General features: G+C 43.9%; 1 protein-coding gene across 1 annotated transcript in view; it reads right to left on the bottom strand.

Moving 5' to 3' along the window:
• The window catches only part of LOC121694960 (bone morphogenetic protein receptor type-2-like), an 86,360-nt gene that overhangs the window by 6,523 nt on the left and 72,337 nt on the right, over positions 1-7,500 (bottom strand). The window lies entirely within an intron of this gene.

Here is a 7,500-nt window from a genome sequence, read left to right as displayed (position 1 = left end):
GGCTACGCTACAATCCGTGGATCTAGCTTTGCTGTTTAATATATAAAATAGCTCATGTTACATAGGTGTAACAAATATCTATGTAGTACTTAAAGTAGTGATAGTTGTTGATAGATGTTGATAACCATGCCTCTCTAGCATATATCACATTCATGACAGTTTGACATAAGCAAATACAGCATTGTTCAGTATTTCCAATGATAACACAGAAGAGTTACAGTTTAAACCTGTTTTATTTGTTCATGTTCATGAAACATACGATTCATAATTTCACGACATAAGCAGTTGAGCTAAATGTTCCTTTCTGAGAGAAAAGAGCAGGAAGCCACTGAAGGTGGTGTGATTATCACCATTATCATAGAGCCTGTGGCCTGCAGTGAGTCACATGTTAACTACATCTCCCCTAGCTGCAGAGTAGCACCACTGGACAGATAGGAGTGCTTTCCATCATTATCATGCTCAAATAAACGCATGACATTTTTAAACATCGCGATGCTCATCCAGTGTGAGGTTAGTACATCCGTGACAGTGAATCTGAAGTAGTAGACTCCCCTGACTGGAGCTGTGAAGAAGCCTGTTGTGCTGCTGTAGGCCTGTCCAACATTGGTGAAGATTTTAGTGAAGACCTAGTTCAAGTCAGTATTCCCAGTCTCTATGTATCCTGAAATACCCAGAGCTGCTGAGAATGCCACCTTGGATTGCTCTGTGACCTCTTTCTCCAGATTCACTACTTCAGTCTCAGTAGCTGCCAGTCTGGTCTTCACTGCTGTCAGCTCTGCCTCTTGTGCTGCAGTTTCCATCTTCAGGTTCATTACCGCACTCTCACTAGCAGACAATCAGGTCTCTTGTGCTGAAACTTCCATCTTCAGGTTCATCACCTCAGCCCTCACAGTGGTCAGCTCTGTGTCCTGTGCTGAATTCACCCTTTCCAGAGCCTCCACTTTAGTCTCACTGGCCGCGAGTCGTTCTTTCATTACTGCCAGCTCTGTCTCTTGTGCTGCATAGTCCATCTTCAACTCCTCTATCTCAGTCTCCATTTTAATCTTGGTGTTCTGTAGCTCATTTTGGGTGACAGTCAGCAGCACTCTCAGCTCCACCACCATGTCTCTGAGTTCCCTGAGCTCAGCAGAGACGTCCAGCTGGGTAGTGACCGCAGCAGCAGCAGCCCCAGTGCTCTGGCTCTCTGTCTGAACTTCAGTCTGGGTGCTCTGAGTCTGAGCTCCACACATGGAGAACAGCAGCACCAGCAGTGGGATGACGGCCCTCATCTTTAAGAATACTCTCTCACGCAGTAGTAGTAGAAGTAGTAGTAAAAGCTGTAGTTATATCAACAATGTGAGACTCTGTCTTTAGACTCACCCTTTTTATTGTGTAAGACCTTACATCACTTTTGCGGGTGAAGTTAAGTGCAGGGTCATAGTAAATTTGAACATAAGGTGTTTTTCTCCAGGACATATCTGGTTATTCAGTTGTCAGTGTTGTGGGACAAGTACAAACCTGTCCCCCATGATGTAGGACAGGTGGGGATTCATGTCTTAAGGTCACCCCTTCATCTTTAGCTGCTGCTTTAGGAATTGTGTTTTTTCTTTCTGTGAATAAGTCTTACCAAAGATGAAAAATAGGTTCAGCAAATAAATAAAAAAAAATGGTAAAAGAGGTATGTGGTAAAAGTGTGTGTGATGTGTGTGTGTGTGTGTGTGTGTGTGTGTGTGTGGATAGATAGATAGATAGATAGATACTTTATTGATCCCCAGGGGGAAATTCAAGAGTGTGTCAAATTAAATCAAATTAATTTGTATAAAAAAACCATAACACAATTGAAGAAATAAACACTATTCCTAATGCAACAGCTAAAACTACAGATGAAGGGGTGAAATAAGGACATGAAACCCCACATGATGGGGGGGGGCAGGTTTGTACATTCCCACAACACTGATAACTGACTGAACAGACACACACACACACTCTGTGTGTATAAGATAACAGTCTCACACATATCAAGGCTACGCTACAATCCGTGGATCTAGCTTTGCTGTTTAATATATAAAATAGATCATGTTACATAGGTGTAACAAATATCTAATTTCTGTAGTGCTTAAAGTAGTGATAGTTATAGATGTTGATAACCATGCCTCTCTTGCATATAATATGGAGTCAAAATAGGGTCTTTAATATTGAGAGCTTGTGTAAAGATGTTCACATGTGTAATAAAGTTTTGCAGCTGTGCAAAAGGAGTTCTGCATGTGCAAAGAAATTTCATACCTGTAGAAATATTATGTACTTGTGTGAAAGAAATGTGTCTCTGTAGAAATGTTTTGTACATATGTGGGGGGGGGGGATGCGGATCTGTAAAAATATTTTGTACACGTGTGGAAAAAATATGTACCTGCACAAATACTTTGTATGTGTGTGAATCTCCTACGCGACGCTACGCTTTCCTGCGCAACACTGAAAGTACGAGGTTGTGAAACTGATTTGCAATGTTTACGGACTTTTGACCTTAATTTTACTGCCTTTCTGAAGAGCCAATCAACACATTGCTTACTGCCAACCAATCAGCGTTCCCCACCGATCACCCAGATTTTGCCGCTAAACCACAGATCTAGTTATTGAAGCTTGTGGTACCAGCAAGGGCAGATAGGTCGTAACATTACTGTAAATGAACACCCATAAAGATTTCTGGACTAAAATATTGCAAAGCGATTTGGTTACTTTATTTGTCATGCTTTTATCAGTTGTAACATTGTCAAAACGTTAAGAATATCATACCAGAACATGAAATAATAACTGCAGCTGCCATAGCTATCCTAGCTGACGTTTATCATAGCTCATAGTGCTAGGGCTAATGTAACTCCTCAGTTTGTACGTTGCCCAGCGAATAAGTAGGCTTAATTCTTACATGTCTTAAGTTAAAGAATTGAAAGAAATAGGAAATAAAGAAAAAGCTTGAACGGGTTTATCCATTTACATTCAGATCTTGCCATAGACTTTGCCTAAGCGCTTGCTTGCTTGGTAGTCTACCATCCTGTTCAGTCTATGGTTGCTATAGATTTATGGTTGCTATAGACATTTACAACCCATTCATTTGATTAGTCTTTTTGCCGTCCACTAGGCTATTATTATAGGCTTGCAAAGGGAGATAAAATAAACGTGTTCTCATATCAAATAATAATAGCAGATAAACATAAATGTGTGTACAGTATTACTGTTTATAATCATGAATGACACCACTGAATCACCCTTTCGGAAATGGAATGAATAATTCAACTATTTTGTTTACATTACTGCTAGCTAGATGCTAACCTATAACCAGAGAGGGTTCAAGGATCTTTGCTATAACGTTAGTCTAAAAAGCGGATGGGAATAGCTAACATTAACATTACGGCTCCGCTTCAACCCTTTTTGCGATCACAGTATAAATTGAGCTACCACGTCACTCTTAATTAAGTTATAATTTTGCAACCCTAATCAAAGAGTATACCAGAGAATTTTAGACATTAGACATTATAGACGGGCTCTGAGTATACTCTTTGATATAAAGCCAATCTGTTTAGCACCAAAATCTAGTCGGTGGGAAACGCTGATTGGTTGGCAGTAAGCAATGTGTTGATTGGCTCTTCAGAAAGGCAGTAAAATTAGGGTCAAAAGTCCGTAAGCATCAGTTTCACAAGCTGGTACTTTCAGTGTTGCGCAGGAAAGCATCGCGTAGCGTTGCGTAGGAGATTCACACACATACAAAGTATTGGTGCAGGTACATATTTTTTCCACACGTGTACAAAATATTTTTACCGATCCGCATCCCCCCCCCACCCACATACATGTTGTACAAAACATTTCTACAGATACACATTTCTTTCACACAAGTACATAATATTTCTACAGGTACATATTTTTTTCACACATGTACAAAATATTTCTACAGATACGAAACTTCTTTGCACATGCAGAACTCCTTTTGCACAGCTGCACATCTTTTCACAAGCACTCAATATTAAAGACCCTATTTTGACTCCATACATATATCACATTCATGACAGTTTGACATAAGCAAATGCAGCATTGTTCAGTATTTCCAATGATAACACAAAAGAGATGCATTTTAAGCCTGTTTTATTTGTTCATGTTCATGAAACATACAATTCATCATTTCACGACATAAGCAGTTGAGCTGCATGTTCCTTTCAGAGAGGAAACAGCAGGAAGCCACTGAAGGTGCTGTGATTATAAACATTATCATAGAGCCAGTAGCCTGCAGGAAGTCGCATGTTAACTACATCTCCCTCCTCCAGCTGCACACCACAGGACAGATAGGTTTGGATTCCATCTGTTTCATACTCTCTCAAACCAATGACCAGCTCCTCATTCTTAAACATGTGTGGAGAACAACATTCTTAAATCCATGTGTGGTGCTCAGACTCAGAGCACCCAGACTGAAGTTCAGACAGAGAGCCAGAGCACTGGGGCTGCTGCTGCTGCAGTCACTACCCAGCTGGACGTCTCTGCTGAGCTCAGGGAACTGTCACCCATAATGAGCTGCAGAACACCAAAGCTAAGCTGGACAAAATGGAGGCTGATAAGGAGGCAGAGCTGACAGCAGTGAAGACCAGACTGGCTGCTACTGAGACTGAAGTAGTGAATCTGGAGAAGACCACAGAGAAACCCAAGGTGGCATTCTCAGCAGCTCTGACCAACTCGGGATACATAAACACAGGGAAAACTGAGCTGAACTTGGTCTTCACTAAAATCATCACCAATGTTGGACAGGCCTACAGCAGCACAACAGGCTTCTTCACAGCTCCAGTCAAGGGGGTCTACTACTTCAGATTCACCGTCGTGGATATACTATCCTCACGCTATATGAATATCAGTATGTATAAGAATGAAGAGAGGGTCATGTTTTTAGTTGAACATGATTCAGATGGATACTTCACCTATATGTCCAGTGGTGTGACTCTGCAGCTGGAGGGGGGAGATGTAGTTAACATGCGACTCTGCAGCTGGAGGGGGGAGATGTAGTTAACATGCGACTCTGCAGGTGGGAGATGTAGTTAACATGCGACTCTGCAGCTGCAGGTGGGAGATGTAGTTAACATGCGACTCTGCAGGTGGGAGATGTAGTTAACATGCGACTCTGCAGCTGCAGGTGGGAGATGTAGTTAACATGCGACTCTGCAGGTGGGAGATGTAGTTAACATGCGACTCTGCAGGTGGGAGATGTAGTTAACATGCGACTCTGCAGCTGGAGGGGGGAGATGTAGTTAACATGCGACTCTGCAGGTGGGAGATGTAGTTAACATGCGACTCTGCAGGTGGGAGATGTAGTTAACATGCGACTCTGCAGCTGCAGGTGGGAGATGTAGTTAACATGCGACTCTGCAGCTGCAGGTGGGAGATGTAGTTAACATGCGACTGCAGGTGGGAGATGTAGTTAACATGCGACTCTGCAGCTGCAGGTGGGAGATGTAGTTAACATGCGACTCTGCAGCTGCAGGTGGGAGATGTAGTTAACATGCGACTCTGCAGGTGGGAGATGTAGTTAACATGCGACTCTGCAGCTGCAGGTGGGAGATGTAATTAACATGCGACTCTGCAGGTGGGAGATGTAGTTAACATGCGACTCTGCAGCTGCAGGTGGGAGATGTAGTTAACATGCGACTCTGCAGGTGGGAGATGTAGTTAACATGCGACTCTGCAGCTGCAGGTGGGAGATGTAGTTAACATGCGACTCTGCAGGTGGGAGATGTAGTTAACATGCGACTCTGCAGGTGGGAGATGTAGTTAACATGCGACTCTGCAGCTGGAGGGGGGAGATGTAGTTAACATGCGACTCTGCAGCTGGAGGGGGGAGATGTAGTTAACATGCGACTCTGCAGGTGGGAGATGTAGTTAACATGCGACTCTGCAGCTGCAGGTGGGAGATGTAGTTAACATGCGACTCTGCAGGTGGGAGATGTAGTTAACATGCGACTCTGCAGCTGCAGGTGGGAGATGTAGTTAACATGCGACTCTGCAGGTGGGAGATGTAGTTAACATGCGACTCTGCAGGTGGGAGATGTAGTTAACATGCGACTCTGCAGCTGGAGGGGGGAGATGTAGTTAACATGCGACTCTGCAGGTGGGAGATGTAGTTAACATGCGACTCTGCAGGTGGGAGATGTAGTTAACATGCGACTCTGCAGCTGCAGGTGGGAGATGTAGTTAACATGCGACTCTGCAGCTGCAGGTGGGAGATGTAGTTAACATGCGACTCTGCAGGTGGGAGATGTAGTTAACATGCGACTCTGCAGCTGCAGGTGGGAGATGTAATTAACATGCGACTCTGCAGCTGCAGGTGGGAGATGTAGTTAACATGCGACTCTCTGCCCGCTGCCAGCTCTATGACAGCTCTGATAATCACAGCACCTTCAGCGGCTTCCTGCTCTTTCCTCTCTGAAGGGAACACACTGAGCAACTGCTAAATGTGGTCAAATAATCAAAAAATGAACATGAGAAATAAAGCACTTTCAAGTGATCCAAGTGTTTTGTTTGTCTTGAATTTCCCCTTGGGGATCAATAAAGTATCTATCTATCTATCTGGTAACACACACACACACACACACACACACACACACACACACACACACACACACACACACACTCACAATCAAACACACCGCACCGATCACTAGTATCCTCAAAGCGGTTGGCTGTTTTGAAACTCCAGCCCCCTTAAGGCCAGCACACATGCATCATTGGCTGGGATACGTGATTGACAGGCAGATAGAGACACATTCTAATACTGACTCAGTAGACACAAGTAGTCCACATTTCAGACATGTTACAGGATCTCCGATCATAATCACACGCTTCAGTCTGTGTGTGTGTGTGTGTGTGTGTGTGTGTGTTTAGTGTGTGCTTGCTCGTCTATTTGGTGTGTGTGTGTGTGTGTGTGTGTGTGTGTGTGTGTGTGTGTGTGTGTGTGTGTGTGTAGGGATTGCCTAAAGCGCGCGTGGCTCTGCTGGCATGTGCTGCAGACCACAGAGAGTTTATAAAAAGCCGTGTGAATCCACCCATGCACATGGATGCGCGTGCGCTCGCACACACACACACACCCCACACACCCCCCTACACACACACACACACACACACACACACATATATACACAGACACACATACATACCCCCCCCCCCCCCCCCCCCCCCACACACACACACACACACACAGAGTGGCGAGACGTCTGCTCCTCCTCCTCATCCTCAGGGGGACACTAATGTGCTCAACTGGGTCAGACTGCGTGCTTGTACATTTTAAAATATGAATCAAACTCACACCCACGCGCACACACACACACTCACTTTAATACCACAAACATAAACAGACAAACACACACACACACACACACACACTAGAAACACAGGGCACATACTCAAGACAGACAAGCATGTCCACATCTGCATTATTTAGTATGTCATCCAGGGAAGAATATATATGCCTATACATATATGTATGTGTGTATGTCT

Source organism: Alosa sapidissima, chromosome 2 (assembly GCF_018492685.1).
Source record: "Alosa sapidissima isolate fAloSap1 chromosome 2, fAloSap1.pri, whole genome shotgun sequence".
In the NCBI taxonomy this organism is placed as follows: Eukaryota; Metazoa; Chordata; class Actinopteri; order Clupeiformes; family Clupeidae; genus Alosa; species Alosa sapidissima.
This window is presented reverse-complemented; position numbering and strand designations above follow the sequence as displayed.